Source organism: Aythya ferina (assembly GCF_964211825.1).
Source record: "Aythya ferina genome assembly, chromosome: 3".
NCBI lineage: Eukaryota > Metazoa > Chordata > Aves > Anseriformes > Anatidae > Aythya > Aythya ferina.
In genome coordinates, this window is record NC_140298.1 from 82,022,177 (window position 1) to 82,042,298 (window position 20,122).

Here is a 20,122-nt window from a genome sequence, read left to right on the forward strand (position 1 = left end):
TGGGAGGAAGGGTGGGGTCAAACCCTGAATTTTAACCAAAGTAAAATATTTTTCTGTTTATTTTAAATCAAATTAGACTGAAATCATGGATAGACATGTTATGATGTCATATAATTCAATAAATAAATTTGTTTTTCCCTGTGTTTTGTAGATATAATTGTACTTCTATGAAGAGAAATAGTAAGATAGAAATGTATAGACATACACAAATAACTAGATAGGTTGAAACTTTCAATATAAATTTCAATTTAAAAGGTTTAACAAGAAAAAAACAGCAAGAGAAAATGCATCGTGGTATTTCCGCTGAAGTTTTCTTTGTTAGGGAAGCAAAAATAGAAGTGAGAGAAGGTGCAGGAGTGGCAGACATTTCTTTCTACCTGACTCTCATCTTCTTGGAAAAAGCTGTTTACAGAGGACATTTAGCATCTCTCTAATAAACCATTTGTAAGTACTGTGAAGAGAACAGCACTAAAATATCCTGAACAAGAACTCTGATTCAGGAAAACATTAAGATGTGCCTAGATGATTTACTGATATATTTGAAGCATCAGCTATCAATAAGAGCTCATTTTCTTTGATGCCGTGCAAACACCATACCTTTTTGTCTCACAGCAAGAACCTGGCTAATCTAATAAATCTTTTTAAAGAGTCCTGTACTCCGTTCTTTTTTATTAGCTTGCCTAAGTCACTTGACTTCATTTATGTTATATTTGGATTAACAGTGTAAAAAAAAAATCTGCAATTTATTTCAAACTAAGAAGTATGGAATGCAATGTCTGAGGGGAATTGCAGACTCAGGTAACTGTTTTATCAGGGTGTTTTCTTTCTAGAGCTGCCTTGAATTTGAAGTTTTGAATTTGAACTCCTTACCTTTGCCATTTACTGAGTGAGTAGTTCCCTCAGGCACTTGTCAGAATGTGGGAAAGCTGCTTCATTTCCCCCATCTTCTTGAAGAAAACTTCACTCCCATTTCCTAGCTTTCAGCTTTAAAAATCCTTTTGCTAAATGGTTATCACAATGCTTAGCTAAAGGAAGGGACACTCTATTTTTCTCTTGGATGATATCCTGTTTTCCTGAAACAAATCAATAAAGATTGATTGCTAGAGCAAGCACAGACTGTGGCAGAGGCAGACCCAGATACCAGCTCTGGGATCCATCTGCCAAAGTGAGCCACCCCTCTTGCCCATGTCTCACCCCTGCGGTGCCAAAGTGGGGCATCCATGAGCAACACTGCCAACTGGAAAGGTGGGGGCAGGCCTACAAACCCACACCCAACCAAAAATACAGAGCATTTGTTATCCCTGGTTTATGTTGGCTGCAGTTTTTGGCAAACACAGACATAAACCTCTGGGAATCTAATGGCTATCCACCCGCACAGGAAACGTCTGCACTTGTGTAGGAAATACATTGTCCTAGGAACATGCTCCTCTAGTAGGCATTAGCTCAGTAGATAAATTGATGGTCCTAATATCTACAGTCTGCAGCCTTCTCTAGTGTAGGGTCATGACTGTGGCTGATCATGGAACAAACAACTAAGGTCTTTAGGAGACTAAGGGAGAATGTACATGTATAAGATTACTGGTGCATAATTTTGAAAAGAACTTACAAACATTACAAAATATGACCAGTATTTCAGAATTACTTTTTTCTATAAGGTCTGATTCCATGAAAAAAAATAAAAATATTATAAAGGTAAAATGTCTGATCTTCAGACTCCTTGTGCTCACAAGTAATCCTTTCAGTCCTACTGGTTTAGTCCTACTTAAGCCAGGTAGAAAAACATATGTGAGATTGGATTCTTATCTGGATCAGGAAGGCACTTATGGATTTATGGTTATTACTAAGTGTATTCTGGTTGCTGTATGAACAGAGAGTTTATTTTTTAAATTTTGTATCAAATAATGAGATAATAGTTACAGATGTAGTTATGATAGCGATATATATATATATAATTTTTAGTATGTGTCACATAAATTTAGCTATCCTAAATGTGCATCTAACATAAAATGTTTTGCAGGATAAGTTCAAAGGCACTAAAAACATTTCAGGGGCCAAAGCTATTTCTTGTTACTCCAGGTGGAAAAGTTTTATTTTCCGTCCTCTCTTGTTGCAATCAGTGTTGTCCAAGGAAAAAGGCAAGGTCAAAGACAAACAACTGCAGTACAAGGTGGTAGTAATGATCTCCTTTATCACTATTACTAAAACAAAACAAAAGTTTCTTTTTTTCCGTTCCTGATAATGCTTATGTGAGATAGTAAGTTATTTCACCCTTATCTAAGTGAAAATTTAATTTTCACTAACTTCAAAACAACCTTTTCTGACCTCATTCTTATAGAAAAGTCTTCAAGGATTTATAGGACTTTCATCTACAGAAATTGAACCAAGATTGTATTAGACAACTGTTCTAAAATGAATAAGGTTCCACCTCAGGAACAAAAGCTATGGGAGGGTTCAAAACTGTCTGGAATTTGTTGTATTAGTCTCTGCAGGAGATTTCTGTAACTGAAAAGATACATATTGATTGCCTACATTATTTTGTAAACTTGTTTCAATATATGTTATATGAGTCTTAGCCCTCTACCTTTGTCCATGTCATGCACTTAAATTTTTAAATTTCTAAAGGTTCTTCATGGCTTAAACTGAAACACATATGTGCGCCCATGGAAGTTAAAAAATGCTATGAAGTCCTAATCTGATATGCCACTGTATATTCCCATAACTAATACTGTATGTTCTTCATCTTTTCACCCTTTCACTAGAGGGGGAATTTAGACAAGACCTACCTAGGCTGGGTACTCCAGAAAATGAAACATTTACTTTTTTGTTTTGTTTTGTTATGTTGTTATTATCATTACAAGAATTAGGACTGCAAAATGCCAAAATAAGCATGGTAAAAGCATAGGTCTTATAATAACAACTCAACATTGACTCCAAGAGGATTTAAATCAAAGTGCTTGCAAGGCACTGCCAACTTCAACTGCAAAATTGTGAAAAAGGTTTAATTAGCATGGCAGACTGGCAAGACTGGAACTACGTGTATGTTGGGAAGCAAAAAATAAAAATAAAATGTTATTGTAGGTTTCTTTCCAGCATAGCACATGAGAAATGTGCTAATAGCCACTCTGATAAACCTACTACCCCCTCCCAAACATAAAGCTACTATTTATAGTGTATTTAGATTTTAAAGTAACCTCCTCTTATTTAGTTTAAATGAGCATGTCTCCTTAGCAACAAATGTCACCTCGTTAAAGTCTGTCACTAAGCTTCGCATCTCAATGAAAGATTGAAGTAGGAAGGGGACCTTGAAGCAGCTGAAAGGAAATGGGAAAAAATGCGAGGAATGTCAAGGGCCCTCCAGGAATATCAGATAAGAGAAGTAATTGAAAAATGAGCTCATTAAAGGAATAAAAATATATTGAAGTGCTGTCGTTTAGGACTAAACATAAACCTGGATTTTCATTCTCTTGTGTTTATCATGGTATTTTAAAGTGCATTTTTGTTTGTTTGTTTGTTTCTTAGTCCTCTCAGAAAGGAAAAACGGGATATATATAATTTATTTTAAGTAACAAGTTTAAAGTAATCCCGAGATTTTGAGGTAAGAGTCTCTTAATATTGTTCACTATTCACAAAACAGTGTGGGAAAGTACAAGTTTGGAAAGGAAAGTACCATATCCCATCATCAGAAAAGTAGGATCGAAGGAGAAGGATTTTTGAGAACACTCAGCAGTTGTAAGTGTTGCTGAAATTTCTTTGAATAAAAGCAGGTTGAGGAGAATACTTATGACTCCTTGTAAATCCAGTTTCCTTAGGCCTCTCTAAAGCACAAGGATTCAGGATCAACCCCACAAACCACTAAAATCCCCATGGAACATGAGTTAGATAGTCACAAAGATTCAGAGGCTCCAACAGGACTGCTGTGAGGTTTCCTGTGCTTGAAACAGGTGTCAGTTGTAGATGTTCCTGGATCAGCCTTTTGGGGCAAGTGAAGTTCTTATATCCGAGACTTTCTAAACTTGGTTATGTGAAACAACATTAAATGAGAGGTGATGTGCACCTTTTCCTTCAGGCTGGGCCAGCTGTCTGAGTGGAGTGTCCAAGCACAGAGCATCCTCATGGCAAGGCATAACCAGAAGCAGGACCATGCTGGAGAGAGTGAACCTGTACTGCCATCAGAAACAGAGACTTTTCTAAGTTAATTTCCCAGCCTATGTCTCCATCTACTCTCGCCTTATCACAAAAACCTCACAGAATCACAGAATCATCTAGGCTGGAAGAGACCTCAAGATCACCTAGTCCAACCTCTGACCTAACACTAACAAGTCCTCCACTAAAACATATCAAGACCTCCAGGGATGGTGACTCCACCACTTCCCTGCGCAGCCCATTCCAATGCCTCACAACCCTCTCAGTAAAGAAGTACTTCCTAATATCCAAACTAAACCTCCCCTGGTGCAACTTTAGCCCATTCCCCCTCATCCTGTCACCAGGCACATGAGAGAATAGACCAACCCCCACCTCACTACAGCCTCCTTTAATGTACTTATGAAGAGCGATAAGGTTGCCCCTGAGCCTCCTCTTCTCCAAGCTGAACAAACCCAGCTCCCTCAGCTGCTCCTTGTAGGACTTGTTCTCCAGATCTCTCACCAGCTTCATCGCCTTTCTCTGGACTCTTTCAAGCACCTCAATGACCTTCTTGTAGCGAGGGGCCCAAAACTGAACACAGTACTCAAGGTGTGGTCTCACCAGAGCCAAGTACAGGGGGATAATCACTTCCCTAGCCCTGCTGGCCACGCTGTTTCTTATACAAGCCAGGATGCTGTTGGCCTTTCTGGCCACCTGAGCATACTGCTGGCTCATACTCAGCCAATCCACCAATACTCCCAAGTCCTCTGCCAGGCAGTTTTCTAACCACTCAGATGGCTTTTCCAACCATCTTCAAAGTTCCAACTCTGGAGGAACACTTTCGCTGCAGCCTAAAAGCCATGCGTACATAAGCTCCCCCAACGCAGCCGATCTTCTTCCCATGATCTGATAGGAAACAGCAATGTAGGCATGTAACCAAATTAAAGCTCAGATCTTCAGCCCAGTCCTTGACCTGAGTAGTGAGTGAGGATCCAGATCCTGGCATTTATGTGTTGCAGTTTATACACAGCCGAAGTAAATACTGGAGTCAGAGGTAATGGGGCTAGATTTTGAAAAGTCCTGCATAAAGAAGAGATCTCAGAAAAGCGAATTTAAATCACATTAATGTCAAGAAAAGTAATTCTGATTGCTACATTGTTTTTCTGTCATGACTAGACAGATGAAAATCTATGACGGCAATTTTGCCTTTAAGGTCATTTTCTTTTTTCTTCTACTTATTTATATTCTTATATTCTATATTATTTGTATTTATTTTTTTAACAGGCTCTGTACTAATTTCCCTCACAGAATGACTAACAGAAATATGACCCTTGTGCACCTTTTGTAGTTAATTCATTAGGTCAACTCTAACCATTAAGCCCCTTGTCAGGTTATTTCTACAAGTGATAAGGAACAATTGACCTTAAAACATTGAAGCCAGATAGATGAGCCTATTCCACAAGGTCTTTTGGCTCCACCCTTGTTAAGTGAAAACTTCCAGGTGTGGATCATTTGACCTATAGGAAGCCTGAGGACTTGTAGGGGAATTGCCTCCCCAGGAGAGACTGGGGCTTGGGTTGCCTAGGGTGTTTTTCTCTTGTGGTGGAATGGGTTCAGTGTTTCCCAGTAGGCTGCTTTTTCTTCATGTTTTATACCATCTCCATGAAATAGTTTTAGAGACTCTATGAGCTAGTTACATTGGTACCTTCTCAGTACAGTAAAACCCTGGTGGCACTATTTCACTGCGAAGCACTTTGGAAGTGACTCAAGCTCAGAAGCCAGCAGGTATGTGTTCCTGGGTTCTATGGTTGTTTAATGTTGAGGAGTTTGAGTACTTCTTTCACCTTGTCTATTTTCCATGAAATTACTTACATGGATTCTTTCTAAGCTCCTTTCCAGGCTTTGGGGGGGGGGGGGGGGGGGGGGGGCGGGGAACTCAGAAGCTGAAGTGCACACAGGTCAGCCTGACTTTGAAGAATGTTCTTAAGTATTTGGAAGATTGAAAACCGGGCTGTGTGAAAAAGGTGTCTTAATGTGAATTCATATTTTGCCTTGTGGTAAGTAAAAGCAAATTTGGATGGATGCTGGTGACATGATTGCTACTTTCACTAAGTGGAAATTGTGAGAATGTGATGTTCATAAAAGAAATACTGTTTTCACAATATGCAAATCAAAAGCAGTACATAGAAAGTCTGTCGTCTTCCCTACAGGCCTGGGTCTCAGCTGTGGAGAACTTTCTGAAGAGGTCCACCAACTTAAAGAGAATTGATCTTCCTCCCAGCCTGTATGAACCAGTGTCTCAGATATCAGGGATAAACATCCTTCTGTGCAAAGAAGATGACAGAGTGGGTACACAGGCCGTGCAATACCATGATACTAGCTATGTGACCATGGAGAGAGAGGACAGGAGAAAAAGTAAAGACAAATTTACCAGGATGCTAGATGCAGGGGGGATGTGATTTGCAAGGGAAGAAAAAACTGGGAAAAAGGGGTTTCTTAGAAACTTGTTCCAACTTTGTGTGGACAGTACTTGGTCAGCACCTGAGCACACTGCTGGCTCATTCAGCTGATTATCCACCAATACTCCCAGGTCCTTCTTTGCCAGGCAGCTTTCTAACCGCTCATCTCCCAGCCTGTAATGTTGCTTGGGGTTGTTGTGCCCCAAGTGCAGGACCTGGCACTTGGCCTTGCTGATCTTCCAATAGTTGGCCTCAACCCATTAGTCCAGCCTTTCCAGATCCTCCTGCAGAGCCTTTCTACCCTCAAGTAGATTGACACAAGCACCTAACTTGGTGTCGTCTGCAAACTTACTGAGGGTGCACTTGATTCCCCTCATCTAGATCATCGATAAAGATATTGAAAAGAACTGGCCCTAATACTGAGCCGTGGGGGACACCACTAGTGACCAGCCTCCAACTGGATTTGACTCTATTCACCATGACTCTTTAGGCCTGGCTACCCTGCCAGTTTTTAACACAATGAAGCGTACGGCAGACCAAGCCATGAGCAGCCAGTTTCTTCAGGAGAATGCTGTGGGAAATGATGTCAAAAGCCTTACTGAAGTCGAGGTAGACCACATCCACAGCCGTTCCCTCATCCACTAAGCGTGTCTCTTTGTCATAGAAGATCAGGCTCGTCAAGCAAGACCTGCCTTTCATAAACCCATGCTGAGTGGTCCTGATTGTCTGCTTGCCCTGCAAGTGCTGCGTGATGACACTCAGGATAACCTGCTCCATAAGCTTCCCTGGCACTGAGGTCAAACTGACAGGCCTATAGTTTCCCGGGTCAACCTTCTGGCCCTTCTTGTAGATGGGTGTCACATTTGCTAGCCACAAGTTGACTGGGACCTCCCCTGATAGTCAGGACTGCTGATAAATGATGGAAAGCAGCTTGTCCAGTTCTCTCAGTACCCTCAGGTGGATCCCATCGGGCTCCATTGACTTGCTTACATCTAAGTGCTGTAGTAGGTCACCAACCATTTCCTTGTGGATTGTGAGGGCCACATCCTGCTCCCCACCCCTCTCCACCAGCTCAGGGTACTAGGTATCTAGAGAACAACTGGTTTTGCCACTAAAGACTGAGGCAAAGAAGGCATTAAGCACCTCAGCCTTTTCCTCATCTCTCTTCACTATGTTCCCCCTCCTCCGCCCCACATCCAGCAAAGGATGGAGATTCTCCTTAATCTTCCTTTTCATGTTAATGTATTTATAAAAACACTTTCTGTTATCTTTAACAGAAGTAGCCAGATTGAGCTCCAGATGAGCTTTGGTCTTTCTAATTTTGTCCTTATAATCCTTCTGAGTGGCCTCCCCTCTTTTCCAAAGATCGTAAACTCTCTTTTTTTTTCCCTAAGTTCTAGCCACAACTCTCTGTTCAGCCAGGCCAGTCTTCTTCCACACTGACTCATCTTTGGGCATGTGGGTGCAGACCAAGCCTTTAAGATTTCCTTCTTGAGGAGTGCCCAGCCTTCCTGGACTCCTCTGCCCTTCAGAACTGCCTCCCAAGGGACTACCAACCAGTGTCCTGAACAGCTGCTCTCTGGAAGTCCAAGACAGCAGTTTTACTGGTCCCCCTCCTGACTTTGCCAAGAATAGAAAGCTCTACCATTTTGTGGTCACTCTGCCCAAGGCAGCTCCTGACCACCACATCTCCCACCAGTCCTTCTTTGTGAACAGAAAGTCCAGTTGGGCATCTCCCCTGGTAGGCTCACTAACCTGCTGCATCAGGAAACTGTCTTCCACGCTCTCCAGAAGTCTCTTAGACTGCTTCCTCTGAGTTGTATTATATGTCCAGGATATGTCTGGGAAGTTGAAGTCCCTCAAGAGGACAAGAACCTCCTTTTATCAGTGTCAGTCTTAGTCCCAGCAAGGAGCCTATGCCTTTGCCTAGTAGCAGGTCAAAGCCTCATCTCTCCCTTGCTTTGCTCTTAGTGACAGCTTGACTTCTTGGGAACTTGTGCGTTAGGATCATAACTGATCCTATTTGAATGGTCCTTGGCTGGCTGAAGCTGCTTTTGGACCCTTTGGGTTTTGGAAAATTAGATAGTACCCTAGAAGAGAGACAGTACCATTGTGGTATTCTGTAATTTATGCTATGACTTCTGAGTGGCTCTATTCAGGCTAAGACTCAGGAGGACAGTGGCAGACAAACAGGAAGAAGCCTGAGAAGAATGCAATAATTCTCTTGGACCTCCAGGGAAGTTTGGATTGAGCTCAGGTGTTGACCAAAGACATCTGGGGAAGGATTTCTTACCTGAAGTTATTTACATAGACCAACATGTTGTCTGGATTGGTCAGTAATATCCTTGCCGACCTTGCTTTCGTCATAGCTCTTCCTCTGACTTCATTCCACTTCCTGATGTTTTTTGTAGAAAATCCTTCTCAGAGCTGTTCATGAATCTGGGAGGTCCCTTCATTCTGTGATGAAGGGGTTTGCTAATTAAAGAGATCCACTCTTGACACTCATCCTGCAGCTCCCAATACCACAACTGCTATTTGTGAGTTTGGTCCTTTTGAAAACCACTTGGGTAAACTATGTTAGCCTCCATATGAAATTTAATTATATATATATATAAAAGTCTTCTACAATAAATATTTTAGCCAATTACTTAACACATTAAAACAGGCAACCGTATGAAGTTGCAAGTAGCTTTAGTAACAGAACACAATGTATTTCATTCACAAGCTCCATACCTTACTACCTAGTAAAGGAGGTGCTGTGATTAGAAAGATTTCAGGTTCAAAGATGTCTTTTCCTGAACTTAATGACAAAATTCCTATTCGTTTTTTGTAGATCCCAAAACAGATCAGGCTTCGTTCTAACTTTTCCTCTTGGTACATCCTACCAAGATCTAGAGATGCAATCAATTTATATCCCTGTGGAATGACATAGTTTTCCATAGAATATCAAAGTATTTAAAAGTATTTCTCTTGTAAACCTTATTAGCAGGATCGATAACAGCAATGAATCAGGCAAGATTTTAAGAGTAAATTTCTGCATGTCTGTGTAGATAATGAAACTACACCATTTTTGCCTCATTAGTATAACTTCACCATAACTCCTGCTTCTCTGCATCCCTATTTGCTCCAGGTTTTCAGGTGAGTCACTTCCACTGCATGCCTTTACTGTACTAAGAGTCTTACAAGTTATCTACCTGCAGCAGAGTGGCACGGAGCTCACATCACCAAAACCTGGTAGGACAACACATGCAGTGTGCTTTCCAGCACATTTAGACAGCAGAGAACACAGTGTGCTCTTTAACAGAGCATTTTAAAACCACTACACCTCAGTAAGCAGACTGTGGGTACTGTGTAAATAACTTGGTCTATGGTTCTCCTCAGCTCACTTAGCTCTGGATTTGCATACAAGACAATGGTGGAAGCCTGCTACCTAAAGCAGAAGAGTATGACAGCAGCAACATTAGCACACACACACAAAACTTGGAAGTCCAAATATACTGTCTGGCCTCACTGACACTACTCAGGGTGCAGAAACTTGAAGCACTTGTTTTGTATTTACTGCTTGAATGCAGTCATTACTGGCATTCCATTCCCAAATGATAAGAGGAGACATGTGATTGATCTGGCATATGAAGATCCCTGGGGTTTGAGGTAGCCTTGCAGTTTTGATGCTAGAATCTTATCTAGGCATAAATGACTGCTGACTTCATGGTTACTGGATTAGAGCTTTCTGGGAGAATTCATTCTTTTTTCCCAATTCTTTATTAAAAACAACTATTTCCTAAAAGTCATTCTCATGTAAAAAAGATTTGTAAAACATATCAGGCTAATGTTGCATCTTTGTATGTGGGAACCACACTGCTTTATCTTCTCCCTATTCTCATCACAGAGATCCTATGAAGAAAACTCTCCTGGAAGCCTCATGGGAGGCATACTTCACCTCTGAATGCAATTTGTGCTTTTCTTCTGAGCAATAGCATGGTGGTAACTTCTGACGGCAAATGGGGGCATTTTACTTCTATGGAGGAGCAGGCAAGATTTACACCTGTGCATGTAATAACTGGATGGCGGATGAGGGAGTTTACAAAATCCTAAGGAATTTATGATGCCCACATAAACATAATTCACAGTATGTCTGAAGTCCTGTCACATAGCTCAAATCAAAATGCTAACCTTTTGCAATATTCAAAAATACTTGCCCCCTCAAAATAATAAAATACACCTTCTGCATTGTACCGTGGATCATGCAATATTTTTGTTTGAAGACTGAGAAACTAGTCATATACAAACAGCTGCACCTGTTTAAGAAGGCACAGTTATTGAAAAAGACATCTAGAATATTTTTAGAAAGCTATTTCAGACAATTATATTTTTAATAAGCTCTACTATTTAGTCAGGTGGTTTGCCAAAAAGCAGATAAACATAGTAAAGTGCCTCTGGTTAAATTTGGCTATATCTGCACATTTATATTGAAAGGTGTGCTTCTTCATCAGGGAAAGAAATATGAGAAAGCAGAAATTCTGACTGCCCACTACCTACTGCTATTATCTCTTCCTCCCCTTCTAGTGCCCTATGTTATATGTGTTTGACTCAGGATTTGTGTTGACAAAAGCATGAAGAAAGACTGTGTAAATACCTTTTCTCGAGCACTGTGTTCAGTTTTGGGCCCCTCGCTACAAGAAGGTCATTAAGGTGCTTGAAAGAGTCCAGAGAAGGGCGATGAAGCTGGTGAGGGATCTGGAGGACAAGTCCTACGAGGAGCAGTGGAGGGAGCTGGGTTTATTCAGCTTGGAGAAAAGGAGGCACAGGGGCAATCTTATCGCTCTTCATAAGTACATTAAAGGAGGCTGTAGCAAGGTGGGGGTTGGTCTGTTCTCCCAAGTGCCTGGTGACAGGACGAGGGGGAATGGGCTAAAGTTGCATCAGAGGTGTTTTAGTTTGGATATTAGGAAGTACTTTTTTACTGAGAGGGTTGTGAGGCATTGGAATGGGCTGCGCAGGGAAGTGGTGGAGTCACCATCCCTGGAGGTCTTTAAAAGACGTTTAGATGTAGAGCTTAGTGATATGTTTTAGTGGAGGACTTGTTAGTGTTAGGTCAGAGGTTGGACTAGGTGATCTTGAGGTCTCTTCCAACCTAGACAATTCTGTGATTTACAAATAAATAGAAAAGTATAGATACCTCTTCAAAGGGCAAGTCATCTGTTTGATGGCTGTAGAGGGGATAAGAGGAGTTACCTTTTAGAAATGTTGATTTATTTCCAATTGGTGTAATGTGCAGATGGGGTTATTAGCTTAAATTTACACAGCTATTTCTTTAAATATTTCAGTTCTTTGAATGGAAAATCTTTTTTTTTGGTGACATCCCTATTAACAAACTCATGAAGGAAGCTTCAAATTTATAAGCTCTTGACCCAGCCACATTATTCAGCAAATATTTCTTTCCATTGGCTCCTTTTCCAGGACATCCCAATAAACAATATTTTTTCTTAGCTCAACCTCAAGATATGTTGAGAACATTATTACCAGGAAAGGCAAAAGTTTGTTTTCCAACTATGGACTCAAAGAGGGTTGAAGGCAAGAGGTGTCACAAGGCTGGAGCCAAGCAGTGCTAGAAAAGGCTAGGCCTTTTTTTCTCTGTAGGATTATCTCTCTATAGAGGGTATAACATGTGATACCAGTGATATTATGTGATATTATTTGATTCCTACAAATAGTGTCTATGCTGAGATATCTGTACTGTAAAGGTTCCTTGCTTCTTCCTCGTAGCCCTTGCTACAACCACCCAAGTTCTGCACACTGGCTGGGACTCTCCGTCCTGACCTACTCCACAACCCAACTTACATCATCTTGAAAAGCTTCCTCTTTTATATCATTTGTTTTACCTTCCAGACTAATGAATTATATGCATCTTGAAAGAAAAATCTGAGCTGGGAAATGTGGAATGCCATGTGGAAAAGAGTCTTTTCCTTCTTTTTGTTTAGCAGTAGTTCAAAAGGGGACAACAGCAGATGCTTGAAAGCCAGCCAGATGGAGCAAGTACTATCTAATGTGTAATGGAACTGAGGTGCTTTTAGCATACCACACTCATTAGGTACTTGCAATCTCCAGCACCTCTAAGTGCTGCAGTCTAACAACCCTTTTGCACAGTGCTCTGAAAGAAGCATTTTGACTCAATGAAGTTTCAGTAGATTTTTTTTTTTTTTTTAAAGACATCTATTTAAGAACTGAGGAATATTCTCTATAGCAACTTAGTTTTGTAAAAATGAGCTTTCACAGGATTGTTTTCTTACAGTCAAATTGTTTAACTAAAAAGGCATTTGTCTTGTATTGCAAACTGAGTGCATACCATCTGCAAGGCTTTTCTAGCTTGCTGTTCATAGTAAACACTACCTCTGAATATGGATGGAAAACAGCAGTTGTCTTAGTTTTGGCATGAATGTGAGTAAATTTTCTATATTTTGCCTGTGACTTGCTACAAGCTAAAATGTGAATGACTGTATGTTGGAACACTTTGAAAAATATGGTACTTATCTGTGAGATAAGAAAATTTTATTCTGTGTATTCTTAGCTCAAAGTACCTGAGAACCTCCTCCTCACTGGGAGAAACTGGTACATCAACATTCGTTACAAAACAAAAAATATTTATTTTTAAACTGAAAAATACCATTTGATTTAAAGAAAATGCAGAAAAATTAAGCAATTTGGAAGAAATTCAAAGAAGACTGGGGAATTAAAAAATTAAGCAAGGAAAAAATGATTTCTGCGGGATGCCTATTAGTGGATCACTCTTTTACCACAGATTTTATTTTATTAAATCCAGGAGAGCTGTAGGCAAGAACAGGAACCCACTCATAAAGATCTAATTTAAGACCAAAAATATAACGGGGGGAATAAATACATGTTTTCCAGCAAGCATATAACATTTTTGAGGGTGTAAACATCACAGAGGTATGAGTTGAGCATAAATGAAGTTAACAACGAGCTACAAGAAAACATAATATTATGAAAAATTTCCTACTGATTACATCTAAGGAGAATTTTTGGCTCTGGAATAGTCTCCTGAGAAAACAATGGGAGCCCCTATTGTTTGATTCCTTTAAACAGAGCTGAGAAAAAGCACTGGAAAAACATAGCTCAGAGAACAATAGTTTACTAGGAGAGCAATGGAAAAATGAGTACCGTTTTAGATCATTTAATCTGTCTATGACTTACGACTCTGTGAAGCCATACAGCTGCCTTCAAAATATGTTACTGGAGGTCTAGTTCATTGCATAATACATGTAGACAACCGACTACTTGTGCTTATTGAGAAGCACACTGAAAAATACATAGAGATGCTTTTTTTTCTGCAGAAAATAGCAATGTCCTTCACTAGATATTTTACTTTTTCCTTCATAGTTTACATAGAGGTTGTTTTCTGGTGTTTTTTTTTTTGTTTGTTTGTTTGTTTGTTTTGTTTTTCCTCCCTTTCAGGACAGTAAGAGACTATTGTTTTTCTTACCAGACAAGTCTTCACTGATTGAGGAATTTGACACATGGCTTTTAAAAAATATTCCTTTCACACTACAGGTAAGTATCCTTCCAGTATTTGGGATCCTAAGGATCTTAACTACTGAGTTGAAATACATCAGATGAAAATTCTGAGGAAGTGGCAATTTGAAATCTATTTCCTTATAGGATGGGAGATATGAATGCCTTGATGAAAGGGAGAAAGTGTCAATGTTGGGGTTCAAATGCTAATCAGCTATTCGTCTTCAGGAGCAGCCTGCAAGACAGCAAGCAGAAAACACTTGTGTTGTTGGCATATAAAGCCAAATCTAGAGCAGGAATCCTGTCTGCTGCCATCATCGCATGAATGTGGCCTTGCAAACTGAAAACATGTCACACCTCCATCTCTGCTGAAAGATACTCTGAAATGAAAATACAAGGGCATGGTGCCCTGGGGCCTTGAGTAAGGCTCTAATAACAAGGAAAGCAGGGGAAAGCCAAAATCTCAGAGTGCTCTGGCAAGGGAGAAGTCCCAAAGCAATGTGAAGATGAGGTACTGACCCCCAGAGCCCTGGAGTGGGTGAGCAATCTGTCCTCAAAACACTGGAATTGGGCTACAAAACCCCAGACACTAACACCAGATGGCCATTGGTCTAACATGAGGGGAAGCTGCCAGCACACTCTCCATCCTCTTCACCTCTCCTGCTTCTCCAGAAGCACCCTTCACCCACCCTCTGTGACTGCTTGCAGTGCTTTGCTGCTGGTGTGAGCTTGAAGGTGGAGCAGACTCTGAAATGTGTCACACTTGTTCTGAGTGATTTCCCATGGCACTGGTCAAATAACAAGCTGCCACTTCTTCAGTGCTCTCTTGTTGCATGGTAACTAGCACAACTAACAAACATAGATTAAAACAAACTCATGGTAATAGCTATGAGGCATGCTCTTGTATTGACACCATGCTGGCTGTTAAAACATTTAAGAAGATCAATACCTGTATCTCTACAACTTACTAGTGAATTTGTTTTAGGCTGCAACCATCTGCCTGGAGGAAATATTAATCTTAGTATTTTGGTCTTCGATCTAGCAGGAAAAAAAAATAATTGCAGTATGAGTCAATGGTTAAAAGCTAAGGCTGAATAAATTCCATCTATGAAAAAAAATGTGTATTTTTAACACTATAAAATTAATCACTGAGACAACCTGTCTATATATATACATAAGTATATTTATAATCTATATAATATTAATGCATATAATTAATGTAGTAATAAGCACATTAAGACAACAATATAACTATATGCATTGTATAATGTATTATAAACAACAACAAAATATATAACAAAATATGATAGATAATGCATTTTATATAATGCAGTATTAATATAATAAAATATGACTAAGGTACATTATATATAAGAATAAAATGTTAGTGAGAATTCCAGCATTCTTTGAGTAGGGTCAGATTTCTTATTAGAAAGGCAATTTTGGAGGATCTCAGCCTTCTGTAGTGAAGTTAGGAGCCTAATGGAGAAATCTCTGTGTCACACTTTGTGACCTGATGTTAGGAACTGAATTCAGGTGATCATGATGCTATTCTGATATCAAGACAGGTGTGAGCTACAGTTCAAAGAGCAATTGCTGAAAGTAATTAGCAACTAACAGCCGTGCAGTGGAGGAGCTGGTCTTCTTAAACTAGTAAAAATGGCTAAACACCTAAATGCAAGATAGTAAATCAGAATCAGAACTTAGAAAAGAGGAAAATAATAAGGAGGGTACCAAGTTGTGATTACACTTATCCCACATAACGCTTCTCAGTATTTCTGATGCACATGATACGGAACTATGCTGCTAGTTTATTGGTCCTGTAATTATCAATTTGTCTCATATAAAGGAAAATAAACTGATTTACATGAAGGACAAAGGGTCTTATGGGAAATGATAGAAATTAACACCTGTTTTAACAGAAATTTAACTGAAAGAATAGTGAATCTTCTATAGTTTGCAACCAGTTCAAACCCGAAGTTGAAGCGCAGTCATCTGCTTAATCCAAAGAACTTTCTCAATGGTTAAGAAGAGTCAGCTGGATTTGGCAGCTGGTAATGGAATAACCAGAAATACATCACAGATGAACCCCCAGATAGTCTTCACAAAACCTTTATTTCTACTTGTGTGAGATCAAGATAAAGGTTATTACCAATAAAATAAAACACTTTATTACCAGTAAAATAAGAAGCAAATTCAATGTTAAGGTTACTTCCATTTCTCAGCAGACAGTTCTATGTCATCTAATGATATCTATACAGGATTCAAGTTTTTAAAAATTGAACCATTCAGTCTGAAAACATCAGTAAATACATGAACATAAGTCTCCATCGCTTGCTATTGTTCTGTGATACAACATTTCATTAAGTAATCTTAAAGAAAACTCCATCTTATAAATGTGCATTCTCCATTTTTGTCCAATAACATCTCTATAATGAAATTATTTCCTTCTGACAAATAAAGTATCAATGCTTTCAAGAATCGAGATATATTTATGGGGTTACGATTTTGCAGCTACAATGCATGGAACCATCTTTAAGATCTGTTCAAAGATTTTATTTCACTTGATACTGTCTTTTCTGTTGGTTTTTGATTGGGTTAAATTATGGTAGTCACACAGAAAACTAACTTTACATTCCTTAATTTAAGAAATCAAATAAAACTACAGTTATTTCTGATGTGCAAATCATCTTAAACAGGCACAGAAGTCATTGTGAACTGTAACAATGAAATACAAAAACAGGCCTGGACAAAAAGCAGTGAATAGTTCTACAAAGTAACAGCCTGGTAGGTCTGTACAAAACAAAGCACAACATAGTTGCTGGCTCTCAGCACATAGACCAGTGGCCCAAGATTGGGTGAACCAAAAAGCATTTTAATCACTTTGATTTTCAATGATATAGTTAAGATTGTACAGATATTTCAAATGTAGTATTGAAAATTAAATTTATTTTCATCATAAGTTCTTCTAAAAGATATCATAAACTATCATCTGTGAATGACATGGATAACTGAAATAGTATACAAGATGGTATCTATAAAATATTATTTTGACTCCTTTTTATGTAGCAATGCTGGGAGAAAAAAAAAAAAAAAAAAAGAGAGAGGGAAAAAAAAGCCACAATGCAACAGTTTCTTTGTCTCTAAATCACAATATGTAATACCCATATTATACATATGACAGCCTCAAAGTAATACTTTCAGATAGGGCACTTGCCTTTACAGCCTTAAAAGTTCTGTTTTATAGTTGTGCAAAAAACTACTTAATCTGTATATGTGCAAAACTTTTAGACAGGAAAAAATATGGTTCTGTCTTCCAGCCCATAATGTTTTGCAAACCTATTGCTCCAGCTGTAAACTGCAGCTTTTGTTACAAATGCATACACAGAAACCTGTTGACCTGTTCCTTTTCCACTGTTCCAGCTAATGTGCTCCCAAGATAGTGCAGAAAATTCCAGTTCATATAAGTATAAATAATTAGGTGTATGATGGTAGTATATTGTTGAGAATAAATACATAAATAAAAGGAGAGAAATACATGCATGGAATGTTGACAACAGAAAGTTTCAGACCTTATCCCCTAGATTCAGAATGTTTGTTGACATGTTTCACTACAGAATGAAGCTGCTAGCTCTCCAGCATATGAATTTGTGTTACCTCTCCAGCATCCAGACTTGTGTCTCATTCTCTTCCTGCAGGATTTCTACCTGCCTTGTGAGAAGAGGTGAGCTGTGCCCAGAAAACCAGTTCTGTTTTTCCATTTTTTCTATGCTGAAAGTATTTGTTTCTCTGATGCTTAGGAAATACACACTTTGACTGAACTTCCTTTCTTATAAAAGACCTCAGTGTACGACTTATCTGTTCCTTCCTCTTGCAAATATTTTGACTTGTGATGATTAGAGTGGCTCAGAGAGAGCAACACAATGTTTGCCAACATTATATCGCTCTTCCCTCACCTCCTTTCTACCCTTAAGAAAAGAAGCTCATCTTTCATTTGCTGTTGATGTTGATAACTTAGAAATCTGGAAATATTTCCAAGGTACATTGAATACTCACATATCATCAGTTCCTTCTTAATCTTAATCTAGCAAAGATCTTGTGTTCTAAGTACTATCTCTTGAAGTGTATATGTTACATTCATGCTTCACTATGTGGCCTGGTCTTTTCCTTGATTTCAGATCAATCTTGACCTATGAAAACATACAAATCATCCCTACAGAAAAAGGATTTCCTTCTCCCCCTATTCACACAGCTGTGAACAGTACAGTCTGTTGAAGAGAAGGTCCCTGTCTGTAAGGGAGGGTGCTCACTACAGAAGCCTTCTGGAACTCACTGGTGTCCTTGGCCCCCAAAACTTTAATAAAGTGATCTTCCATATATAGTGCACCTTGGTTAAAATAAAATAAAAAATAATAATAATAAAAAAAAAAAAAGGAAGAAGGGAAGAAGATTTTACTTTGGCTAGCAGGTAAGGAAATGTATTCATCCTGCATATGCTGAGTTTTCATCAGTTGACTGTATTCCAGAAAGGTCACGTATTGTTATTTACTTCGGCTGACTGTTAAGTCTCTCACACAGGTGACAGGCACTTAGAAACCTACCCATATGCCTAAAGAAGTCACCTGTGCAATTTTAGAGGTTCTGTGGTACCTGAGACATAGCACAGATCTATGTGAGGAGAACTATGTTATTCTGAATGAGCTGGATACCAGGTAGGACATTTTCACCACTCTCTCTAGAAGATTGAAGGGTGTACCTAAACCTGTAGTTTAGGTACCCAATTGGCACACATTTGAATTCTTTCATCTTGATCCCTTCCCTTAAGGGGGTGGATAACTGGGCATCCTGCATATTTTCTTCTCCAGTCCCTAAGGTGACTTGAAGGTTTTCTATCTGAACAGTTTGCATGACTTTGCACACAGCTCTGAAGAGTAATTAGCCCCACATCTCAGGTCATCTGTCATGGGTCTTCCATGGACCTTTATTTTTACTGGACATCTTATTCAGTGACTGGCTGTTTGGGTAAAGTAGGTGTTGTCTTTGTCATGCATGACAAAGTTGTTTATTTACTTAATACTGAATTCTTAGACTCCAGTACCATTGGTTGCCTCTGTTCTTTGTGAGCCAAAATATACCTTACCACTTAGAGACAAGGGTCAGTCATTGACCTTGTGCCAGGAGTGGAAGAGAGCTTAGTGGCAGAACGTCAGAAGATGAGTTATTTGGGTGACTTCCTCCCTCCTTCTCCTCCTCTGCTTCTCCCAGCAGTGTTTCCACATGGGAATGGGTGTAGGTGTAGGACCACATCGGCACATGGGAGCAACCCTTTCCAGGAACAATGTCAGAGTAGGGTTACCTGGGGCTAGATTTTCCAACTTTAATTCTGATTCATAGCAGTTTGGGTCAGGGTAAATATAATGTTATTTGTAACTAAATAGGTGTGCCAGTGTGCACCTCCTCAAAGCTCCTCTGCACTGCCCGCATGGTGAGCCCTGGGCAGTGCCATCTAGCTCAGAAGAATAAATAAACCATTCAAGACCTTTGTTTGCCTGTGAGTCATGAGGGGGCTGCTCACTGGAGTATTAAGAAAGATAAACATATGGCAAAACTCTAAATACTATTTCTGGAAAACTTAACTGGAGGGAACAGCTAATCCATTGTTCAGAGTCTGCAGAGTATTATAAGGCTGGAGAGAGCAATGGAAGCAGAAAAGAAGAAAAACACCAACCACCCAAAAATCTGAGAGATCAAAAATTCAGAATGGTTGTAATTACCCTTGCAAGCACAAGAGCTTTGCAGGAAGAGGGGTTGAGTGACACAGGGGACTTGGAGGAGGAGTTGGATCTCTGCACAGTCATAACAGGAGTCAGTTGTTATGCATCTCCTCTGGAAGTAAACAGGGAATATCATACATTATTTGTTTGTTTTTCCAAGGAAAAAAAAATATTGGTTAGAGATGAATGATAATTATTTACTGATTCCAGTTAGTAGAAAGCCAGTAAGTCATTTTT

At 39.4% G+C, this 20,122-nt stretch overlaps 1 long non-coding RNA gene across 2 annotated transcripts; it reads left to right on the forward strand.

The window, feature by feature from the left end:
* The first annotated feature begins 5,746 nt into the window (after positions 1–5,746).
* On the forward strand, positions 5,747–15,160 carry LOC311433587. 2 transcript variants are annotated; one of them, XR_014690841.1, is made up of 4 exons: positions 5,747–5,907; positions 6,333–6,467; positions 14,055–14,150; positions 14,259–15,160. It is a non-coding gene; the product is annotated as an uncharacterized lncRNA (long non-coding RNA). The 2 variants fall into 2 exon arrangements; XR_014690842.1 differs by having other exon boundaries at positions 14,086–14,150.
* Positions 15,161–20,122: the final 4,962 nt, after the last annotated feature.